The sequence below is a fragment of the Coenobita brevimanus genome, chromosome 65, assembly GCF_032717465.1.
Source record: "Coenobita brevimanus isolate Jiangsu-jjx chromosome 65, ASM3271746v2, whole genome shotgun sequence".
Lineage (NCBI taxonomy): Eukaryota > Metazoa > Arthropoda > Malacostraca > Decapoda > Coenobitidae > Coenobita > Coenobita brevimanus.
In genome coordinates this window covers 40148866-40173599 of record NC_137018.1, presented here as the reverse complement: position 1 = coordinate 40173599, position 24734 = coordinate 40148866, and the positions used below count along the sequence as shown (strand labels likewise).

At 41.5% G+C, this 24734-nt stretch overlaps 1 long non-coding RNA gene across 1 annotated transcript; it reads left to right on the top strand.

Annotated features, from left to right (window-relative positions):
* LOC145404840 (uncharacterized) lies at window positions 1–22000 on the top strand. The gene is made up of 3 exons (XR_013898249.1): window positions 1–89; window positions 9861–10138; window positions 20272–22000. It is a non-coding gene; the product is annotated as an uncharacterized LOC145404840 (long non-coding RNA).
* The last annotated feature ends 2734 nt before the right edge of the window (window positions 22001–24734 follow it).

Genomic DNA, 24734 nt, shown 5'->3' with positions numbered 1-24734 from the left:
CAGCTCTGGAGCCGGGGTCGTCAGTCGCAGGTTCTAGTTACAAGCTTGACTTTCATCTCAACTATTATGAGGATCAGGCGTCCTCGAGGGTATGGTATTGGGAGGCAGTAATGGCTATTATATGTATATATATAAAGGTTCGCCACTCAGAACTTCCATTTTCAAATGGGGTATGACTGGTTTGTCTTTGCATTAATACCCTTCAGTGTGATGCCATGGTTAGGACCAAGGATGCCAAGGTTAGGGTTGACGATTTTCAACGCTCTGGCCAGGCTTTTGCAGTAAGTAATTCAGCTGAATGAGCCATGTTACTGCATATATACGACACTTTTATTAAATGTATACAGTATTCTATACAATACTGTATATGGAGTGATTCTGATTCACTGCCCAGAGGCCCCTGAAGAATACCAATACAGTTTAAAAGTTAGTTAAGCATGGATTTAAATTTATCCCTGTTCTTACAAACTTCAGTCAAACCCAGTCTTATACTGCATTTGAGAAACTTCCTGATATATGAACTTAAAACTCTGCCAGAAGTTGACTACTACTTTCACCAGTGCAGTACTGAGTGGAGAATCAGTAGGTCAACTGCACCAGTCCAGTGATCATGCCATGCTTCATAACTGACCATGTACTTTGTACTTTCCTGATTTTATTTCAGATGTTTTTTCAGTAAATGTTTACAAAACCACAATACCGGATTCCTATGGAATAATTTAATCAGTTCGGTGCACAGTTTTAAGTCAAGTTTCTGCTATGGCGTTTCTGCCTGAAATTAAAGATAAACAAGATATTGTGGGACATTAATATGGTGTTATGACTTTGTAAACATTAACCCCTCCCTTTTTTATTTACAGATGAAAAAAAAAAAAAAAATGTACTCTATTCATAAAAAATCTGTATAAGTTGGACATTAACTGCTGTAGGTTGAAGTGTGTGTGGGGGAGGGAACTAATCTGAGAAAATGAAGTCTTGAGAGGAGTTCTAGGAATAAATGAATTCTAATAGGCAGAAGTTCTGCAATATAGCAATGTAACAGTGAAGCCATGAGCACTAACAGATGCACGTGTAGCATGGAGTAAGGCATGGAGGGGCAGCACAAGAGTGCAACGAAATTGGCACTTTTAACACTGGCTGGCTTCGAGCACTCGCACTGCTATACCCCAAGGTCAGCCGGGGGTTGCCAGGCAGCACTTAGTTTATCTATCTATCTACTGTCAGATGCCTTAATCCCGTAAGGGGTGGCCACAAACAAATCGCCTCCATATCGCCCTGTCCCCCACCATTTCACTGCCCTGCTCCCAGCTCACACCCCCCACATCTCAGATACCTCTCCACTCCATCCCTCCATATCATCCCCTGCTTCCCCCTCCCTTTCCCCCCCCTCCACCTCACTTACATACACTCTCCTCATTAGTCTCTTGCTCTTCATCCTTTCCACATGGTCAAACCACCTCATTGTGTTTCTCCTAATGCTTCCTATCACATCCACATCCACGCCACAGTGCTCCTTCACTTCCTCATTTGTCACTCTGTCTATCCATGTGACTCCACATGCTCCTCTCAAATTACTTATTTCCACTGCTCTCACTCTTGACTTGTGTCCCTCCAACAAGGTCCAAGCGTCACTTCCATTATTAGAGATGGTATCACAATACTGTCATGCAGTAACTTTTTCACTTTCATGCTCACTTCCCTGTTTCTTATCACTGCTTTCTAAGAACCAGCAACCTTTCTTCCTTGTTGTACCTTTTCAAGCATTTCACCCTCTAAACTTCCATCCTTACTCATCACACTACCGAAGTACTTAAACGCACTCACAATATCCATTTCCTCCTCACCCAGCCTCACTGTACATTCAGTGACTTACTTTCTCTCGAAGACCATAGCTTTACTCTTCCCTACATTCACCCTTTGATTCCGTTTCTTACAAACTCTCCCAAACTTATTCACCAAGCCTTGCAGCTCCCCTTCGTCTTCACTTAATATAGTATCGTCTGCAAACAATACTGGGAGTTTCCACATACTGCCCTCTCTCATTAGGGCTGCTCCAACATCCACTGCCCTGCCTTGTACGGTACCTCTTTTATACCCCCATCCATACAAAGATTGAACAACCATGGAGACATGACACATCCCTGTTTCAATCCAATCTTCAAATAGAAAAATTCACTCATTTCATTGTCCACATGCACTGCAGCCTTTCACCCTCATACATACTTCTCATGTCATTCAAAAACTTCCCATTTACTCCATATATTCTTAATACTTTCCACAATCCTTGTCTATGCACCCTGTCACATGCTTTCTCCAAATCCATGAAGGCCACATATAACTTCTTTCCCTTCTGTAGAAACTTTTTCACTTAAGACCTATCTATCTATCTATCTATCTGTCTATTGCCAGACACCATAATCCCACAAAGGGTGACCATTTGACACTGAGTTAGTTGTTTTACAAGGAGGGGCAACAACTCTCCACCAACCCACTTGTTGACATGTAGGGAGCACGTATGGTTTGGTTATATGGTTACCACCCAGCGTTGTAAATGGTTTCTCGGCTTACAGGAAACTATTTGGCTTGTCACTTAATGTAAAGCCACCTGTAAAGGAAAGAAAAGGAATAAGAAGTGACAGGAAAGACAGGAGAAATAGGAAGAGAGGAGGGCAGGCACAGAAAAAGAATGATAAAAGCTAAGGAAGTAGGCAGCACTACATCAAGTGAGTGGATGATGGTCGCCACCACCTACCACAAACTAAAGACCTAAGAATGAATATTGGATCTACAGAACCTCTTCCCTTCCTAAAACCTCCCTGTTCTTCTCCAACTAATTCCTCTGTTATTTCCCTAACTCTGTTAATAAGTATCCTACCATATACTTTTCCTATTACACTAATAAGACAAATGCTCCTATGGTGCGCTTGGCCAGCCACATAGCAGTCTAGTTACATGGGGCATAGGAAGAATGGGAAGACATTGGCGTGCATTTTAAATCTTGTCCCATGAACATTGAACAATAAATGGATTTTTGGCGAATATTTTACTTTGATGACATAAGTAACATCATTGGCCGGATTACAGGAGTTTTTCGGATGACGTAAATAAAGCCATTGTCCAGCCAAAGTGTTAATTAAAAAATATCATCATTTAGGTTCATACACAGCTGATTATGTGAAATCAACTCATAATTTTTTTTTTAACTTCATAAAAAATCTGGATTCAGAGCAAAAATTTGCTAAAGTTGGCAGAAGTGTTTTGCCTTCTGCTTGACAACTTGCCAACTTCTTTATTCTATAAACACTGATTTAACATGCAAATATGTTTATTTGCAATGTAAATAAATATTTATGCAAAACAGAAGTCTGTCAAGGCATGCTGGCAATCTAAAAGGGAAATACCTGCTAACTTAGCAAGTTTTTCCTCTGAATCCTGATTTTATATTAATAATTAAATTAGGCCTAAGCACAATTTTCTAACCGGATATCTGATAATTAGGTGTGTATGAACGTGCATGGTGAAAAAATTGTAATATATTCCTATCAAAAGTTCTGATTCGGTATTTCCTCGCACTAGTGGCCCAACATATGCAACTTCGTCTGAGCATCTGCTATAAAAGTATCTGTAAAATAATCCAAGAAGGGCAGCATTTGTAGGCACTGGGTTATTAGTTATTCTTACAGCTTTGTTCTGAATTATGTCCATTTGTCTTAGTGCAACCTTTCCACATGCACTCCACAAGGGAAGCAATATACATGCTGAGATTGCATATGACTCTTGTAAATTATAGTTACCTGCTCGTCAGTGAAGAATTTATGGATTCTGTATAATAAGTCAATTTTCTTTGTGGTGGTTTTAGCAAGTGATTTAATCTGAGAGCTTCAACTGTGCGTATTGTTAAGCAAAACGTGAGAATATCAATACTTTTAGAGATAGGAATACAGTATATATATATATATATATATATATACTGTATATATCAGCTGTGGCACAGTGGGTTAGAGCGCTCCGCTCTGACCGAAGGGTTGAAGGATTGAATCCACCCAAGGGTCATTGGTAGACATCAGGAAGGGCATCTGGTCATAAAATGCTACACGCTCCAATCCAAAGTCCCCTACCCAGGAGCAACGTCTTAGCCCTTTGGGGATACCTGGCATAACACCAAATTTTATGTACGGTATATATATATTTTATACTCATGGATGCCAGGCAATTTTATTCCACTGGCAAGACATCTCCATGCTGAAGAGGCTCATGTAGAATGTCTCTAAACTCCTTTAGCCTGAGCAGTCTATCCAGTTTTAAAATATATGATGGGATGTAGAATAAAAAACAAATAAATAAACTAAGTAACTCCATGTCTACTCAATTAACAGTGACTAGCTGGGGTATCCAGTGTTGCCCAGGTAAAACCCTATAACCATACATACCAGCAATGTCTGGGACCCTGGCTGGCCACTCCCACTGTGGGAGAAGACCCCCCAGGGTCCCATTTCATCCACTGAATCCATGTTCTTTCTTGGGCCCATTTTCCAAGGGATCATGAACCTATTTCTCCACTTCCCACTCACCTACCCTACCCATCCACCCACACACTTTCCCACCCACCCATGCTGCCTCACCAAACCCACCCAACTCTGCCCACCCACCCTGCCCCTTCAACACCCACCCATCCACTCAACTCTGCCCACCCCACCAGTCCGTCCATAATAATTTGGATGTTGAAGTACAAACTACAGTGAGTGGCTACCATGTTCATGTCATATGGTATTTTTCATTACTAAATGTGGGCCAATTTAGTAATGAACAATTCATTTGGTAATGAATCTGCATGATTCATTACCAAACGGATTTTTCACATATATGAAGATACAGAGGATGGAGATGGTGGATTGTCAGCTCTCTTTGATTAATCTGCTAGCCTACATTGCGTGAAAATAATCAACATGCTGCTACTTATAAGGAGAGTGATTATTTCCATTTGTATATATAATTTGTGAAGGATAAATGCTTGCTTTAAGAATGTGGTGATGAAAACTTAAATTTTGTAATGAAAACTGATGAGTTTGGCAATGTGGCCGAGTTCAGATCTGGCAACCCTGACCATGTTTCCATCATGTTGACAATTATTTCTAATAGTAATGATCATGGCCATCAGAGGCACCACTTTAGCAACGGTATTGTACACTTCTACATTTGCCATAAAAAGTTATCTCTGTAAAAACTGTTTATTATGTTCTATATGCATTCCCCTCAATTTCTATAGAGGACAGACTGACATACATTATCTTTTATATATATATATATACCATACAGATAGTCCTCAACTTAGACCAATTTGCACTTACAATGAAGGCCCCACAAAGCCTTCACAAGTACTTTTGAGTTGCAACTGACAGCAGTTGTAGTAATAAGCAGCAAACCAGGCACTGCTCCTGAGGCTCACTTACATAATAAACTGATTGTGCTGCCAGCAGTATGAATAATGATACTGAATATCAAACTTATAATACTTTACAGCTATATAAGTACTCCTCAACTTATATAATTAATCGGTGTCTGCAGCTCTTATGTAAGTCAAATTTGTATCTAAGTCTGTAAACTCTCATTTATCCATTGTCGCAATATCCAGCATGGCTGGCTCAGCCCTATTAAAGCAATATCCAACAAAATTATGCAATATCCAACACCAAAATGGGACGCAACCAGAGGTGTAGAGGCATCTCAACCAGTGCTGTATTACTGTTTTGTATCATTAGTTTGTTGGATTTTATGCTTAATTTTCATCTTTTACTCAAGGGACAGTTTTTAAGATAAAGGGTCGAGATGGACAGTAACGCAATATCCGGCACGACATCAAATATTGAGCTGATGGGGGGGTACTACGCAATATCTGGCATTTCTTGTTATTTGGTGCAGGACTTGGCTGAATTATGCCAGACAACTGAGAGTTGACTGTATTTACTCTTGGAGTTGCGTAATACTGTATCTTTAACAACACTCAATACCTACTCAATAATCATTATTTTTGTGTGGTAAACATAAGCAAATATTAACTCAAAGACTACTTTATTTATGAAAAAAAAAAAAAAAAAAAAAAAATATATATATATATATATATATATATATATATATATATATATATATATATATACTGTATATACAGTAATCACTCCAATATCCGACGTAATAGAGCCATAGGTAGGTCCGGTTATTGGGCCCCAGCTTATGGACTTGTACTTATGGACCCTAACTCAGAGAAACACCTATACAACTCCCTCTGGACATGCATAGCACCTATTTAAGACCCAAATCACACCAATAAGGCACATAAATGACTGAAATAAATGCAAAAGAAACATAAAATGAGGGTTTAGAAGTATGTTCATACATTAATAAACATTCTGGTACTTATGAACCCTAACCTAGCCTAACTCAGAAAAACACATTCCTACTGCACATGCATAGCTACTAACACCTTATTCACACCAATAAAGGACATTAAAGAGTGAAATGAGGTAAGTATAGTATGGAAAAAAGTACAGTATGAAACATTCTGGCTACTTACAGCAAGTCCCTGGCCACCTCGATGAATAACCGCCTCCTCTCGGACTCTGACAGTAAGAACGATTTCCTGAAGCACTTGCAGTACACTGTTCCTGAAGTCTTGCACTGAACTTAGTCAATAACACACAGAAGTCCGTTCTCTTCACAGTGTGCACTTTTGTCTAAATAATGCTCCATTGTAACTTAGTGTTGCACTTAAACTTTTCCCATTTTTTATTTTATTTTCCAAAGCCAAAACAAACAAGTCTATTTACGTTACATTTTTTTTCTAGAGTCTTTTCTCTCACAACTTTAAATCCTTAACACAACACACTGTTTTTTTTCACTGCACAACACTCAAAATTCCCGTGTGGTCTAGTGGAGAAGTTCTTGCTGTTTATTCACTGTCAGAGTCCGAGAGTATCACTGGCAGGCGACCTAGGGGTGCATCGCTGGGTCGTGGTGATGGCGTACCCACTGCAGAGGACTCTGAAGACAGCCGCAAACTCATGTCGAGCGGTGACTCCACCGTGGCTGATGTGCTGGGCTGTGGCTCGTAGCATGAGGGCCTGTCTTGGGGAGGCAATGGAGTGGAGCCAGGGCTGGGCACAGCGGGGGTCATGGGCCTGAAAAAACTGTCAATGGTTGATTGACGCAATGACCGACGATTCTGACAATTGATGATGCGCTGCCTGAAAGCACGCACTTCCTCCACGAGTCCCAAGGGCCCCATCTCCCTATCGCAGTCCGGGTGTTCCAGGTAGTCTAGGACGAACTCTAGATGTTCCCGGAGTGCGCTCAGCTTGGGGATGGCTGGAGTAGTGTCCTGCTGAGAGGAGTCCGCATCATCGTTGGCTTCAGCGTCGGAATCTTCAAGTTCAGTACTGACACCTGCAACCGAAGACGCGATCTCGATATCAGACAACGTCTGATACCCAGGATCGCCATCGTCGTCATCCAACCACTCACGAACATCGTCCACATCTACATCGTCGCCGTGCGTATGTAGCCGTGCATGGAAGTCATCCACGTCAAACCCTGGAAAATCGTACTCCACATCCGTTCCGAGAAGCAGACGAGATCAACCATTTTCCAGAGTTTTCACAGGGACTTCCTTCCATACACTAGCCCAGTTGTACAGTGCAGACTTGATGTTGTAGCGGTGAAGGTTTTCCAAAGTCCGCTTGCCTCGTGTGTCCCGTCCCTCCCTGTGCTCGTCCTCGTCCTTGAGAACAACCATCACCTCGTCCAGGAACTTCCGACGGTATAGGCGCTTTGTTGCCACGATCACTCCTTGGTCCATTGGTTGGATGAGAGCAGTCGTATTAGGTGGCAGAAACATGCACCTAATACGGCCATTTTCAGCAACCAAGTCCTTGTCGCATGGGTGGGCAGGTGCATTGTCGAGTAGAAGAAGAGCCTTTACCTGGTCGCGCGGGATTCCCAGTGTCTTCGTCTGGTAATGGATGACCTCCTTGACGAAGTGACGGTGAAACCAGTCTTTGAAGATCACAGCTGTGAACCATGCCTTCAAAGAATGGCACCAGACGACAGGAAGGACATCCATCACCCCACAAAGGCACCGAGGCTGCTTTGCGCGGCCAACAACAACGGACTTAAGCCGGTGCATGCCGTTAGCACTGGCACAACACAAAGCAGATATCCGTTCCTTGGAAAGCTTGCGGCCAGGTACACGCTTCTCCATCTCCTCGGCTAGAGTGTTCGTTGGCAGCGAGCGATAGAATAGGCCAGTTTCATCAGCGTTGTAGACTTGACCGAGAGTTAGGCCCTCCCTGTCGATCAAGCCTTTCACCTTATGCCGAAACTCGTCAACTCCATCCTCGTTAGCGTCCAATGCTTCGCCATGTGCTTTACGGTTGGTAAGGCCATGTCGCAACTTGAACGTGAAGAGCCAACCCTCGGATGCCTTGAAGTCTAGGGCGTCGTGAAGCCTGGCGAACTTCTCAGCAGCAGCCTTCAGCTCCGTTCCACGTACCATCACACCAGCAGCACGTTGTTGTCAATACCAAATCAACGTGGATCGGTCGATTTCTGCAAACTTGGGGGTAAACATAACCTTCCTTTCCACGTTGCGTTTGCTTCTCGACGAGAAGTCAGCCGTGTACTGCATGAGTTTGTCTCGGGACCTCTTGATATTGAACAAAGTAGACAGGGCCAGGTTGAACTCGCGAAGAATCCGGGAAGAAGACCAACCCGCATCCACTTTCTCCAATATCTCCCTCTTCTTCTCCAGAGTCAACACCACTCTCTTCCTTTTCTCAGGTGGCGGGGCTATCATCACACACGCTAAGAGGAGGCCCGAGAGCAGCAGGTAGGGCACCACCACAAAAGTGATCACGTGGGCAGTCATTACGACGAGCGTGCACTCGCAGTGAGAGACAGGCGGGAAGTGGGTAGGATGCAGCGGCGCTCTATCGGTCGTCGGAGGAATGACATGCCAAAACAATGCTCTCCTGCCGCGCCACAGTAAGTTCAAATTACGGACGGGAAAAAATCGTTTTTATTTTTTATTTTTTTGGGTTTTCGGACCATTTTGGGAATGTTGGATCCCAGGACGATTATGTCCGGGTAGTGGGGATGTTCGGTTATTGGGCGTCCGGATATTAGAGTGATTACATATATATATATATATATATATATATATATATACAATATATATATATATATATATATATATATATATATATATATATATATATATATATATATATATATATATATATATATATATATATATACAGTATATATATATATATATATATATATATATATATATATATATATCTATCAATTGCCAGACGCCTCAATCCCGTTTGGGATGGCCACAAACAAATCGCCTCCAAGTCGCCCTGTCCCCCGCCATTTCACTCCCTTGCTCCCAACTCACACCCCTCTCTCATATACCTCTCCACCCCATCTCTCCATCTCATCCTCGGCCTCCCCCTCCCTCTTTCCCCCTCCACCTCACTCACATACACTCTCTTCGTCAGTCTCTCACCCTCCATCCTCTCCACATGGCCAAACCACCTCAGTGTGTTCCTCATAACGCTTCCTATCACATCCACATCAACACCACAACGCTCCTTTATATCCTCATTCGTCAGCCTGTCTCTCCATGTGGCTCCACATATATACAGTATATATATGCATCTGGCAATAGATAGATAGACAGTAAGTTAAGGACTATCCGTTCTGTATACAGTTAATATAGAACTACACTACTGATAAACTTTCCTACTCTCATCAAACTTATAATGGCAGTGGACTGTATTTTAATAAATTCCTCTTTTCAGACTAACTGGGGCACAGATTGCACTGGCTTCTTTTCTGGGTGTAGTTGGTGGTATATATATCTGGAAGCCACTGTTCATCAAATATAACCCAGAGCAAAAATCTGAAACACCAGCACAAGGTTCCAAGTAACTCACAGCATGCAAGACTGTTATTCTGACCTCAAGTGGAACCAGTGATTGTCAAGCGACAGCCTACCTGCAGACAATACTAGAATGAGTGGAATCAAGTTTCCCATTCTCATCAGTGGTTTGGGTGCCACTGTTAGCTTAGTAATTGGGTGAGTGTTTTGTTTTTTGGATGAAGGGTAAATATTATGACAAAAAAAGCTTGCATAGCAGAAATTGTGTAATTTGGAACTACACAGCATATCCTTATCTAGCACTACAGCTGTATTCCTAGTGACTACCAATTATGAAAAATGCATCAGGTTACAGTCAGAGTTATATTCCAACATGAATGATTATCCTCAAAGATATTTAAGTCAAATACTGTATATGGTTATAAACAGTGTGCCCTCATTTTTCATGGTAGGTGGTGGCGACTATCATCCACTCATTTGCTGTAGTGCTGCCCACTCCTTTCATCAACTTTATCGTTCTTTTTCTGTGTTGGTCCTCGTTTTTGTATTTCTCCCATCTTTCCTTTCACTTTTTATTACATTTCTTTTCAGGTGGCTTTACATTGAGTGACAAGCTTAATGGTTTCTTGTAAGCAAGGAAACCATTTACAGCACCAGGTGGCAACCATATAACCAACCCATGTGTGTTCCCTACTTGTCAACAAGTGAGTTGGTGGAGGGTTAGTCCCCCTCCTCATAAAACAACTCAGAGACAAATGGCCACCTCTAATGTGATTATGGCATCTGGCTATAGACTGATGGATAGAAATGTATCCCAGTATATGCCATGCAAACAGAATCCATCCGAAAGAAAAAATCCAAAATTCTCCCAAGCTATTTTGATCCTCTAAATTTTTATTTTCCCTAGCAGCCATCTCCTCCCCCCCCCTTTTTTTTCTGGTTTTGGATATACAGGATGGGTAAACCATCACAAAATACACCATTTAAGGTATATTTTAGGATGATATAGCAAAGCTAAATAATTTGAAAATATACTTCCAGCAAGCATACCCTGAAGTCTGATATGTTGGGGCATAACAAAGGGGTTTTATAAAATGGCTGTGGGGGTCCTTTTAAATGAATTTTAACTATACCTGGATTTTTAATATTTGCAGGTTTTTCTGGTACATAAGACCTGCAAACATTGAGGTACGACCATACATGAATGATACACAACAATTAAAGACTTAGAGAGAAAGTGATACAAGGTGGTACTAGCAGAGGTACCTGGGGTTGCCCAAGTAAAACTCTGTGATCATGCACACTGGCATTGCCTAGGACACTGGATGGTCACTCCCTCTGTGAGAAAAGACCCCTGGGGTTCCATTTTATCCAATGAACTTATATTCCTCCTTGAGCCCATTTTTCCAAGGGATATATTCTCCACAGACCTATTCCTACCATGAACCTATTTCCCCACTATTTATCCACCCACAAACTCTTCCCAACCACTCTGCTCACCCACCCACCTACCCTATCCATTCACCCATCCACCTCCCACCTACCCTATCCATTCACCCATCCACCTCCCACCCACACTGCCCCACCACACCCACCCAACGCTGCCCATCCACCTCTCCCACCCACTCCATCCACCATGCCCCTCCTCACCCATCTATCCATTCAAACCCTGCCCATCCACCCCATCTGCCCTGCCCACCCCACCAATCCATCCAACCATCTGACCTGATGTAGCTAACAATGATATGGGTGTAGAAGTAAAAAACTACAATAATTAACTACAATGTTTCCACCATGGTGATGGTTACTTCTAATTAGTGCTAATCTTGGCTATCACAGATGCTACTTTAGCAACTGGTGGTATGTACACATCAAAATTCACTGTGAAAGATTACCCCAGTTAGAGCTGTTTAGAGTTCTTTATGTATCTCCCTCAATATCCAAAGACAGACAGACAGGGACAAACATTCTCTTATATACAGATTTTTCATCAGCTGTGACAAAGATGATAATGTGCACAAAATTTTGCAAACCAGCCCTTACTAGCACTACAAGAGTCAGGGTGCTCAATTCTCATGATTTTTGCTGACTTCTACGTTCAAAAAATACTGTACTCAATTCTGTGCACTGCAGTTTAACAAACATGGATAACTTCAGTTAAACCGTGGTACATGTGCATTAAGTTTTTCATTTCTTTAATTTTTGTTAAATCTTCTCCTAGTAAATATACATGATGTAATGAGATTATGTTGCTTAGAGGCAACTATCCCATTATATCATGTTATCCTTATGTGATTTAGAAATAGAAGTGTGTAAAATAATGACCAGTGCCTTAAATATGATTCCTTCTGATTTAATAGAATATTCAGTTTAGCACACTGGGTAGTCTGAATTAGTGCATTAAATTGAGGACATACCTTTTTTTTTTTTTTTTTTTTTTTTTTTTTTTAAGTGGTGCTTATAAAATTTTGACACAAATTATTGTCTAGGTATCAGTTTTTTATTGTCTGGGTATCAGTTTTTTAAAGTTGTGCAAACTGAATTTGTGGAAAGGATTTCCATGCAAAACAAGGGGTCACTGTATGTAGGCACAATATCTTGGATAATTTGCAGGCAAGTTATTTTGGCATAACCTGAGCCCTAATTATGACAGAACTGTGAAGTTCTACTGCACTGTATACAATATAGCGCACATTTAACACTCCTCTTCCACTACAGTGCGCAATTATTCACGTGTTGTGCGGATAGCTTGGTCTGCATTATCAGCGTCAGCTTGAATCAGTTTTTAATTTTCTACTTCCCACTCCCCACTGCTGCCACCCCCCCCACCCCCCCCCCCAAAAAAAAAAAAAAAAAATCTCCCAAACAACTAAGGACACCATCAGGTGAGTTTCTATTGAAGCACTATTTATGGGGCATCCTGTATAAACTATAAAGGTACAGGTAACTCACACGGAACACGATCTCACGGAACGCGCTCGCAATTATACACGGTAAGGGCTGGGATACATATAAGACAACGTAAGATTAAAAAACCATCATGAAAACTAGAAATTAACACAGGAGAGGCCTTTGAAAGATCAAATCCTCGAACGTCACCGCAGCGCGCGGTTTGTTTTGATTATGTGACGATCTAGGCGGGAAATTATTCAGTGAGTGAGACATTCCCGAGTACAGTAGCACAGTATTTGTAAGTTAAATATTTAGAGTACTGTACTGTTCTGGTAAGTTTATGTGCAACTTAAAGTACTATTAAATAACGTTAAAGCAAGAAATAAAGTCTTATAACCAGTTTACCTGATAGGCGTCAGAATATTGCCTTTTTTATTTGTTCGTTTTTTCCACAGTACTGTACAGTATTTGTAAGTTAAATATTTACTGTTCTCGTATGTACTGTACTTGTAAGCACTTAAAGTTAAATCATTAAATAAAGCCTTGTAACCAGTTAACCCGAATTATATGATTAACCATGATCGGCGTCGGAATATTGCCTTTTTTGTTTGTTCGTTAAACTCTTACTGTACTGCTTTTCTACAGTACTGTATTTGTAAGTTAAATATTTACTGTTCTGGTATGTACTTGTAAGCAATTAAAGCATTAAATAAAGCCTTGTAACCAGTTAACCTGATTTATATGATTACCCATGATCGGCGTCGGAATATTGCCTTTTTAGTTTGTTTGTTAAAGACTTATAATAAGAGAAGAATACATTTTTGTCTTGGTATCTTTACCTATTTGCTCAGGTTTGCTGTAATGGTTTGGATCATTTGATGCAATGCAAATTGTAGAAAACTGTGAAAACTTTCGGAAAGTGAACGAAAATCTGGGACATGAGACTGACCTTGACTTCACCCTCTCATGTGTCATCTGTCAGTTCACCACCTGATATCGTAATGAGTGGATGTACGATTTTTTCGCTCGTGGCCATGCCTAACCACACATAGTTACACCCATTATCTCGACCCAGACAGAAAATACAATCTTTTTCCTCCCTTGCAAAACACAAACAACCACCCTGTTTACAAGACAGCAATATATATTGCGAAAATAACAAGGTAATATGATGGAGAAAGATGAACATGTTATGACGGAAGAAGTACGTTTTCCCCGTCTGTAAACGTATTTATTTCTGCTTTGTATCTGTATTCGTAATAATTAGACTTATTGTTAGTTCTGAAACTGCATTACGATTCTATTTTTAGCCATACTCGTGGTGTGGGAGCTGGAAGTTGTGACACAACTTCCTTATTGCTAATCGGACTGACCCTCCACTTTATTCTCCCGTGGCAGAGTCTAGCCTTGGAGGACGTACAGTTTTCTCATTTAGGACTGAAAATTCAACTCTTTCGCTCCCTTTTCCAAGCATGGGCACAACGATAACGTAAAAAATAACTCGAAACTACCATACACATATATCAAAAAGGTGAAAATGTATTCATAACATTTTTTTTTTTTTTCAGCCATTCCTAACAGATTATGTACTGAAATCATTCGATATCACAGCACTGCATTTCTAAGTTAAATATGTACTGTTCTGGTATGTGCTTGTAAGTTAAAGCACTGGTACCAGTTAACCTGTTTTATATGATTACCTATGATCGGCGTCGGAATGTTTCCTTGTGTTTACGTACAGTATTTGTGTGTTGAAGTTTTGCTGTGGAGTACTGTATTTGTGAGTTATAACATTAAATAAACCTTCTAACCACTTAAAGTGCTTTCTAGTGATTACCAGTGACAGATAACAGCAAAACAACACATTTGGGGGGTCTAGGGAGCAAAATATGGAGTAGTTTATATATACGCGATTTCGCACCTAACACGGCACGGTAGGAACGAAACCCACGTGTTCCGTGCGAGTTACCTGTATTTATAATTCTGATTTTCTCCTAAGTTTCCTAAGCATATAAATTCTCTTTGTGGGTACCTTCAGTGGCTTGATCCTTGCGTTAGAGAGGACTGACAGTTGCAGCTGTGGGTACTTTCAGTGGTATAATCCTTGCGTTAGAGAGGACTGACAGTTGCAGTTGTTGATCAACCCGTCTGTCTGGCTGAGCAGACCCATCAACTGCATGCAAGCAACTGCCCCTGCAGAGTCATCCCATGCAGTGAACCAATGATCCCTTACTGCTGACAGCACCTCACCACAGCAAGGTGCTGGGAATAGTGTGGTTTGGTTCCTGGATAGATGCTGCACTTGAACCTCTCCACCCAGTTAACAAGGGCACCATAACAGTCTCCACTTCACCCCACAATTTGACTACAGTCAGCGCTCACATGACGCAGGAATATTGTCCTCGGAGCTCCCATTATTAGAACTCCACATTATTGGGCCATATGTTTACATGTTAAGGGTTTCATGTACAGTCAGGGAAAGTTCAGCATTACCCACTGTTCAGAGCATTGGTGGTCAACAAATAGTCACAAAGCAGCAGCCAGACCTCATCTGTCTGGTAACTGTGAGTGGGAGGGAGGGTGGCCAGGGGTGGGAGGGTTTACAGAGTTGCTCATGTCGCACTGTCAGTATATGTTTACTGGTAAAGATATGCTTCTATGCCTTCGTTTTGTAATGATCGATAGGAATGATAGTTACAGAGAATGATCTTATAATTAGGAATCCCCATGTCATTCTGTCTAGAGGAAAACAAAAAACCTGTTAATCATTCATATAGATATTTTAATTATTATTACACACTACCCAATACTCGAAGTTCGAGATGAATAATTACCAGAAAAACACTGGAAATGTTTGCAGGCCGATGTTTACAGTGGGGTGACAGAGGATAAATAAATAAACAAATACTAATTTAGATAGATAGACAGATAGATTATATAGTGGTTTTGTTTTCGAGTCAACACAAAATTTAAATATGTTATATCGTTACAAATATCTCTTGGGCAAACTTCTCATATTAAAGTCAAGAGAGAATGAAAGCATTAAAAAATCTGTCCGAATCCAGCAAACTTCCATAACTTTCGTAACAACACTAATTCTACAGACATTTACGAAATTTTTCTCATAAAATGTTAGCATCATATTGTCATCTGTCTTTACTAAAGCAACTCAAACACACCATCCAAGTCATACATTGCAGACCTACACATGATTCCCAGTCTATCACTAAACCCTCCTCTGCCCCCAATCCCCCGCCTCCCCCTCCTTCACACTCACAGTTACCAGATGCTTGAGGTCTGGCTGCCGCTTCACGTTCACCTGTCTCACACCAGTGCTTCGGGAGGTGGGTAATGCGGAACTTTCCCTGACTGTACCTAAGCCAGCCCCAAGTTCCGACTTTGGGGCAATTTTCATGTTTTTTTTTTTTTCCCCCAGGACATTTACCTACCTAATAAAGACTTCATTACATGCAAACACTGGAGGATTCCTCATCTTGAATGGAAGAGGTTGTGGGCTTGCTGGGGGGGAGTCGGGGGGGAACTGGGGATGGGGGGAGAAGAGTGGGGGATGGAGGAGATATGTGTGTGAGTACAAGAGAGAGAGAGAGAGTGAAGTGAGAGAATGAGTGAGTGAAATGAAAGAATGAGTGAGATGAGGTGGGGAGGGTAGTAGTTCTTGCTGCCCTCCCTGTCCCCCTCCCCTCCCTACCCAGCTTGTCTCCCTCCCTGTCCCCCTACCCTCCCCCACCCCTACTTGTCTCCCTTCCTGCCCTGTGCCACCCCCACTTGTCTCCCTCCCCTTCCCCTCCCCCTCCCCCACTCCTGCTTGTCTCCTTGTCTGTTCCCCTGCCCACCCCCACCCCCAACTTAGCGCACTGCCTGCATGCTGTCAGTTGCACTGAACCACACCTCCCACCACTTCACCTTCCTGCATGTGATGTTTGATGTTTCATTTTTTAGCTGATGCAATTTGCGCTTTGTCTATCATTTGCCACGTTCTGTGAATTCCAACCGTAATTTTATGCCCCGAGCCGCGTTCTATCATTGGCCACATAGTATGACTTTGATACATAAATTGGGGCCTCCCTCCGCATTATGTCCATCGTCTCCGCGTAGTCAGCTCCTGTAAAAAATAAGCAGCTTCCTCTGACTGCGTTATAAAAATTTTTTCCATGTTCTGGCATTTTGGGGACACAAAATGGCACCTCCTGTGTTATGAGAGGCTCACACACTTTAGTCACACGTTATGTGAACACTGACTGTATATGGTTGCCACCCAGCACTGTAAATGGTTTTCTGGGTTACAGGAAACCAGAAGGCTTGTCACTCAATGCAGAGCTACCTGAAGTAGAAAGAAGAGTAATAAAAGCGACAGGAAGGAAGGGGAAAAGTACGAAGAGGGGAGAAAAGTACAGTAACTGGGATTGAATTACAATGGTTTCCTCATCCTTCCGCCTACAGGTGACTACACTCCCACTTCTGTCTTTCTTTCCTTCATTCTTTCCTCTTCGTTCTGCCTGTGGGTGACTCTGCACTGAGTGACAAGCCAAATGGTTTCCTGTACACCAGGAAACCATTTACAGTACAATCCCTGCTATCCGGTATCCAGACAAATGGAATACTCAGAAAAATGGGAAAATTCAAGGGCTGGTAAAAACGTCAGTAAGTTATAACTGTGTGCCATTTTGAATGGACCGCCAAACCGCCGTTTTATCGTGTCACGCGAGGCTGGGTGAAGTCGGACTAAGCGAGGTGAAGGCATTTCTGGCTAATGTAAATCCCTAGTAAATCCTCTTAACCATCCCTCCTCCTCCCTCTTTCCCCTACTTGAATTCAGTCATCCTCCACACCCTCCACAATTTCCACAAATCACCAGTCTGCTTTTTACCACCAGACAGTAAACAAGCTCTCTTGCTGTTGTGTTGCTCTGATGGACGGTAATTTCAACATTGCAAAATGCCTAAAGAGCAAACTAAACGTAAACGTGTCGTGCCTACTTTGAAACAGAAGCTGGACATATGCAATAGACTTGAAAAAGGCAAACATTATAAAACACTGATGACCGAATATAATGTAGGAAATCCAACAATTTATATAAAGACCCAAGCATCCAAGCTCAATGAATTTTTCATGAAAAGCGAGACAAGTAAGTCCATTGAAAAAAGGCATACTCTTCATCGTTCAAGTGGTTTTGCTTAGAAAGATCTAGGGGAGCACCTATTTCTGGTCCTCTTATCGAAGAAAAAGCAAGAGAGTTTCACAATAAAATGAATACAGAAGTCGAATGTGATTTCAGTGTTGGATGGTTAAATCGTTTCAAAGACAGGCATGGAATTTGTAAGCCAGACATCTCGAGAGAGAGAGCAAATCAGCAAACGCCGGTGTTTTTCTTCCTAACGGACCGACTCTAACTTGCACCACATAAATTCATCTTAGAACGCATGTGTGCTGGCAGAGATGAAAAAAAAAAAAAATGTTAACAGGAATGAAGGTTTACTTTGTTGGAAGAAAAAAATATATATATGCTTGCACTTCATAAGTACATCATGTATTTTATTTTGTGCAAAACAGCTGATTGGCGGCAGGTGATGGGTGGAATGATGGAGGTCAGTCGGGGCCGGGACCGTAAACAATGCTTGTGTGGGGGCACAGGTGTGATAATTCTACAATGCAGTCTTAACATCAGTTCACCAATAAATGTTCAAGATTTTATTTCTTTATTTTTCCACTTTTATGAGTACAGTACATACAACGAATACTTCGGTAGTTAACAGAACGGTGCAAAACAGTGGCGGAATGGTGGCGGTCAGTTGGGGCCGGGATCGTAAACAAAGCTGATGTGGGGGCACAGGTGTCGTGATAATTTACCAATAAATATTCAGGATTTTATTTCTTTAGTTTTCCACATGAGTACAGTACATACAAGAAATTATTCGGTAGTTAACAGAATGGACTTGTGCATTTTGCAGTACCGGTACTGCAAGGCATTGCATGCACGTGCATTATGACCATGGTGTGTGTTTACGTGGCAATTTTTCAGGTGGAATCTCTTAGTGTGCCCCCTGATGTGAGTGGTGAGTACCTGAATTGTATTTACTGCTGTGATAATGATCGCCTTTGTATAGATTTGAATATCAGAACTACGGGAAAAATCTATAACCGGGAAGGTGAATTCCCCAAGCCGCCCGGTTAACTGGGATTGTACTGTACTATGCTCGGTGGTAACCATATAACTAAATTTTGGCTCCTGGTGGTTTAGTGGGTAATTATGGTGCTCCAATCGGATTGAGCCAATGAAGGTTTATATCCAAGGAGTGGTTGGAGTTTATTGCTCATGTAATGCCACTCAGGGATGAGTGAGGCTGGTCACTCTCATCTTAAATGTCAGGACCAATTTGCCAAGCCGCGGTCTCCAACGCTCCTTGTGGGGCAACTTAGGATTGGATAATGGATGGATGAATTGAGAAGGAGGAAGTAGGGAGCACTATATCAAGTGGGTGGATGGTGATCACCATCGCATACCACCTTGCTGTTGTTGGCCCAGGCTCATTTGGACATGAACCAGGTGGACTGCAGGCTGAGTTGTCCTTTTCATGCAGTTCACCATCCTCCTTTCTTGGGACAGATAGGGAGCTGAGGGGAAGTAGGGTTATATACTGTAATCAGGTAGCTGAGCCACCTGGTTAATTTAGTGGCACCACATGAAAGCACCCTTCTCTGCACTGGGTTGACAGTACTACTGTAAGTATTTGAGCTTACATTGTTTCATGGGAGCCACAGGATATGTCATTACAGAGTAACCAAGCTAAGCTGGCAAAGTTCTTGTTCCATGTTATACAGACTTACAGTAACTCTCAAACCCAATTTGCCTGCTTCAGAGCATAGGGGCCTGAGGCAAGGTTACATAGTCCAGAACACTTGGGTAAGGGTAGGAGAACAACCTACACCAGTGGTGGCATTTCACACTATATGAAAATCGCTCATTAGCTCTGGGACTCGAACAGTGGCTCATAAGCAAAGTGCATTATGCCAGGAGCTCTATGACCAGACCCCTCATGTTGACTGAAGGGAATAACCCTTGCCATCCTTCCTGTAGTCATGAAAAATTAAAGTCAGGATATGAACACGGGACCTCCAGGGCCAGAGGCCACCTGTCCATTCATGGTAAACATAATGAGTCTAGGAAGTCCAAACTTCCAAATGTTTTGGATGATCTATATTATACTAACTTGCAGAGTACAGTACAGTATACAGTACATAAATGGTCTGTACCATTCCTGAAAAACTGCTATACCTATACCATAATAAATTTTTTGTCTACTCCACATCCACATTAAAATAAGGTGCTGCTTTTCTTCAGTGCTTCTTGTTACTGGGTGACACACTTACCCTGCCAAACACATGCCTGTGTCAGTCAGTTACCTTTCAATATTTTCCAGGTACAAGATGGTCATAGCCCCAACACTTGGAGCTTATAAACGGCAGAATCAAGAAGCTTTGGCAAACACCGTGTATGAATTCAGATATGGGAAAGACCATGACAAGCACTTACCTACATCCTCCTCAGCTCCAGCATCTGAAAATTAAAGTAATATATTGAGCAAAATGTTGTACAGTACTGTTGAATAAGGATACAATACCTTTTATATAGAAATGTATATAGGCCTACCTACAATAACAACACGTAATTCCATTAGCTATGCTTTTTGAAACACTACATTGTAATGTGTAAACTGTTACAAAAAATGTTCCCAAACTGATAGATTAGTGAAGAAATGTTAACATTGGTTGTAATGGAGCTGCTTTTTCTAACTAATTAATGCTAAGAGTATAGAGGAGTTAGATCACACCTTTTCTTTTTGCCTAAAAAAGTGTTTGATCTCAGCCAGTTAATATAAGAAATTTGAATCATCTGATGTGTTGTAAGAGTTAAACCTGGATCATTTATTTATGCTGTTACCCTGAGTGATTAAAGTTGTTCTGTAAATGTGTGTGGAAACAAGTAGACAGGTGGGATTTTGAGGTGTGCAGTGGTAACCTCAATTTGTGTTTTGACAAACTGGTTCTGTAGTAGCAATTGAGTGTTACAGTTCAGTAGTAACAAATTGTGTATTGATAAATGTTGGTAATTGTTAGTAAGAATGCACTTCATATGTGATGTTGGCCATTGATCATATTGGAGGCAGACTTCAAGAAGGTTGATAGGGATGGCGTAATGGAGGTGATTAAGGAAGAATCAGATGTGAAGTTATGAGTGTGAGGTGAGAAAGGAAATAATGGAGATGATCAAAGAAGAACCAGATGTTGAGTTAGAGTGTGAGGTGAGCGAAGAGATAATAGTGGAACCAGATATGAAATTAGAGTGCGAGGTGAGTGAGAATGAGACTTCCCAACACAGAGTCCCCCACTCAGGTGAAGCTGATAAGTTTGCTTGTTTAGAATGTGGTAAACAGTTTACTAATAAGTGGTCTCTTAACCGACATGCAGCAATTCACTCAGGAATTAAGGAATTTGAGTGTAATGAATGTGGTAAACAGTTTTGTGATAAGAGCAACCTCACTCAGCACCTACTAATTCATTCAGGAGTGAAGAGGTTCAAGTGTGATGAATGTGGTAAGCTGTTTACACAGAAAAGCACTCTCAACCAGCACTTACTGATTCATGCAGGAGTGAAGAAGTTCAAGTGTGACGAATGTGGTAAACTGTTCGGTCAGAGAAGTCATCTCACCAGTCACTTGCTGATTCATTCAGGAGTAAAAAAGTTTAAGTGTGATGAATGTGGTAAACAATTTAATTATAAAAGCAACCTCACCAAGCACCTACTAATTCATACAGGAGTGAAAAACTTTAAGTGTGAAGAATGTGGCAAACTATTTAGAACTAAACAGGACAGAGCTAGGCATGTTGCCATTCACTGACAAGTCAAAAAATCATGGCATCTGGCTATAGATAGATAGGTAGTTTTTAATGCTGACTGATGGTGTGTTCTGGTGATGTAAAATACTTTTATTATATGGATGGAATGGACTGGCCCCTCAAACTAGAGCCCATTTAATCTACCCTGAGAAGAGATGAACCTTAAGCTTCTGAAAGCTGGCAGCTGATTTGTTGCCCAAGTGCATTCATTAGTATGATGCATTTAAAATTATTTTTATCATAAGGGTAACAATAATCGTTTGACCATAACATTGCCGCATTTAAAATTATTTTTATCATAAGGGTAACAATAATCGTTTGACCATAACATTGCCCAAATAATATACTGTATATAGTTATTTGTATAGATTAATATAAAATTGGGGCCTTAAAAGTTTATCAGATGGTCTAGACCATCCATCCATCCATCATCCAATCCTATGTTGCCCCATGAGGAGCATAGGAGCCAGGGGCTAGGCAAGTTGGTCCTGACATTTAAGATAAGAGTGACCAGCCTCACTTATCCCTGAGTGGCATTACGTGGATGTGGTTGAGAAGATTAGGAGAAATACATTGAGGTGGTTTGGACATGTGGAGAGAATGGATAATGAAAGACTGACTAAGAGGGTGTATGTAGGTGAGGTGGAGGGAGGGGTAGACTGAGGATGAGGTGGATGATAGGAGTTGAGAGGTATATGAGGGAGGGGGGGGTGAGTTGGGGGGAGGGTAGTCAAATGGTGGGTGACAGAGCGACTTGGAGGCGTTTTGTCTGTGGCCACCCTCTGCAGGATTAGGGCGTCGGGCTATAGATAGATAGAATAAACCCCAACCACCTCTTGGATATAAACCCTCATTGGCTAAAATCTGATTAGAGCGTCGTAATTACCCACTAAACCACCAGGCGCCAAAATTTGGTTATACGGTTACCAGCATAGTAAATGGTTTCCTGTCCATTTGGCTCATCACTCAGTGTAGAGTCACCCACAGACAGAAGGAAGAGGAAAGAATGAAGGAAAGAAAGACAGAAATGGGAGCATAAAGTCACCCGTAGGCAGAAGGACGAGGAAAGAACGAAGGAAAGAAAAATAAGAGGATGAAAGGAGAGAAGGATGGAGGAGAGGAAATGGCAGACACCTGAGAGTGGCACTACATCGAGTGAGTGGTTGGTGAGCGCCCCCACCTACCACATAGATGGTCTAAATATGTTTAAAATTTTGAAATCTCGGGACTAATCAAAACAATGTCCATGTAAAGTTTTACAAGTACTATGATCTTTTACTCATGTTCAGGCAAGTTATGTCATTACTACAATAATTTATTAAATCTAAGCTAGCAAATATGATGGCGGGGGGAGGCCACTCGTAGGATGTTCCACTTGACTTAGCAAACGAATATTCTAATTTATTTGAGAGCGTTTTGCTGTTGCATCCTATCTGCTTTTGCATCGTCAGTAAGTTTTCTGTCTTTTTAGTTTTGAATATCTAGTTACAACTTACAGAAATATGACAAAGTATGGGCCGCGAGATACAGTACAACCTCACTCTAATGGACTAATTGGAGCCCAAGCCAGTCCATAAAAAAGCAAAGGTCCGATAAAAACGACATCTGGACTTGCCCCTGCAAACCAGGACGTTTTCTGATATGTCGGACGTTAGTCCGGATCCCACCAACAGTTTTTCATCATGGCATCACCAACCGTTTTCAGTACCATTGCAGTACTGTACTGTGTTGTACATTCACTACAATAATTAAATGGCATAATATATATAATAATACTGTACTGTACTGTACACTGACCACATTGACAATACTCTGATACAGCATACTTTCTCCATTAACCCGTCACGTCCCGAGGTTTTCCGCACCTCCGACATCCCCCAGTCCCGAGGTATTTTCGATTTTTTTTTTTTTTTGGCTAAAACCTTCGCTTTTGGTGAGAAACATCGAAAATTCATAGAGAAATCGCTCACCTGAGGTTTAAAGTGCCCATTCCAGGTAGGAGTTCCTCCTTACCTGAGTGGGTTTTCTAACATGCTGGCACCAAAGAAAACGAGTTCTATGGGAGGGTAACTATTTTATCCACTCATAAACGGTATTTATTTATTTACTTGGTACGAATGTATATGTAGTATGACAGTATATTGGTTTTCAAGCAGTAATAAAGGCATTATAAGCATTGTTTCACTCACTAACTAATCACCATACCTGACCTATTTTTGCCACACTACCTGATCATTATTTCTGGCTGTTTCTTCTTCTAATGCTATGTAAACATTGTCCTCCACATTGTCATCGATTGGGGAATCACTCTGGCCCTGAATAACTTTACTAGCCAGGTCACTGGTAACAGGTCCTTTGCCAAGACAATGGCATGAGGGGGGGAGGGGGGAGGTTATGCAGTGTAAGGCATTGTCCCTGCTTGGTATCTTGTACAGGAATAGAGGAAGGTGTCCCGTGTATACATACGAAAAATCACGTGCGAAAACTGAAAATTGTGCAAATTAGGTACTTTGCAATTGCACGACGTACTGGTACGTCGCCGGGACTGGCAAATGCAAATCGTGGTGACGTACCCATACGTCGTCGGGACGGGGTGGGTTAAGAAAAGGGGGAAGTCCGGGCGTCACCGGTCCGAACTGGAGCCGTATTTAGCAGATTTTTCCCGAAAAAGAAATGACGCTATGAACTGAAGTCAGGCAGTCCAGACCACTTCTGGCTTTATCGGACTTTTCCCGACATATAAGAATTTAGTCTGGTCAGCTTCTCGAGTCAGATAAAAGTGAATTCTGGTATACTGAAGTCTGTTATAAAGAGGTTTTACTGTATTTAAAAGTGATGGTGAAATATAGTTCCTTCACCCGTGTCTCCCTGTCATTTTTATTGGAATTCCGATGTTTTATTACAATTTTATAAATAGCCGCACTAATGACAATTTACCTTAATTCACCTGAACATGGGGAGAAAATCAAGGTACCCATAAACTTTT